The sequence below is a fragment of the Arachis ipaensis genome, chromosome B05 (assembly GCF_000816755.2).
Source record: "Arachis ipaensis cultivar K30076 chromosome B05, Araip1.1, whole genome shotgun sequence".
NCBI classification, from domain to species: Eukaryota; Viridiplantae; Streptophyta; class Magnoliopsida; order Fabales; family Fabaceae; genus Arachis; species Arachis ipaensis.
Genome location: NC_029789.2, coordinates 51,749,801 through 51,750,976, shown reverse-complemented (window position 1 = coordinate 51,750,976; position 1,176 = coordinate 51,749,801).

Genomic DNA, 1,176 nt, shown 5'->3' with positions numbered 1-1,176 from the left:
CCTCAAACGCTGCACACCAAAGCCAGCGACCATGTCCTCTTCAAATGAGCATAACTTGAGTTGTAGATGTCTAATTCCAGTTGTTCCAATTGGGTTAGAAAGCTGACATTCAGAGCTTTCCAACCATATATAATAGTCTATAGTGGGCATAAAATTGGCAACGTTGACAAGAAGACAAAGTAGCGCCACATATATGCACTAAGGGGCCAACGTTTGAGCAAAAGTTTGACCCCAAACTTTGGCTCAAACGTTGGTAGCAGCAAGAATGGGGCAGCTGGTGTAAAAAGTTTGAGTAAAAGTTTGCCTCAAACTTTTACTCAAACTTTTACTCAAGCTTTTAAGATTCACAACCCGGTTCATATTGGTTCTCTCTCCAACTCCAAGAGCAATCAACCAAGGCCTCTATCAACCCAATTTCATCAAGAGCAAGGGCCCAATTGACACCACTCAAAGGCACAAGAGATAGATAAAATAGGAATTTCATTTAATTGTAATTTGTTTTTAATTTCAATTTCATTTTCATTTTCATTTTGTAAAGCCTATATAAGGCATCATTTTCATATTTGTAGGGGAGCGAGCTCCACTAGGGAGCATTAGGAATACAGAACTCTCTCTCTTTAGTTTTTCTTTTTGTTTTGAATCTTGGGTTGAGAATTGAAGAAATTCTGTTTCAATCTCACCTTGAGAATTCTCTCTGTTTTCTTCTTCTGCAAACTTTCAAGTGAATTGTGATTTGATTCAAAGTTCGTTTCATCGCTTTCATATTTAATTTTCCTGCATCTTGTTTGCTAGCGGATCAAGGAAGGAATTGAGATCTAGACTTGTTTTCTAGTCTCATTGATTTCCTGAGATCTTCAACCTCTCATTTAGATTTTGCAATTGAGCTGCATTTCATTTTCTGTTCAGTTCCTCAATTCAATTTACATTAAGCCTGCTGCAAATCTTATTTACTTTCCTGCACGTGTGTTCCTCTGCATTTTACACTTGAGCCACTGTGATCTGAATTTACTTTTCATGCAATTTTAATTTCCTTGCAATTGTTCTAAGCTTTGATTTACTTCTTTCATTTGATTTCCCTGCACCCAGTCCCCTTTACTTTCATGCAATATTTCCCTGCACCCAGTCCCCTTTACTTTCATGCAATTTATATTTCTTGCAATTTAAGTTTCAGCTATT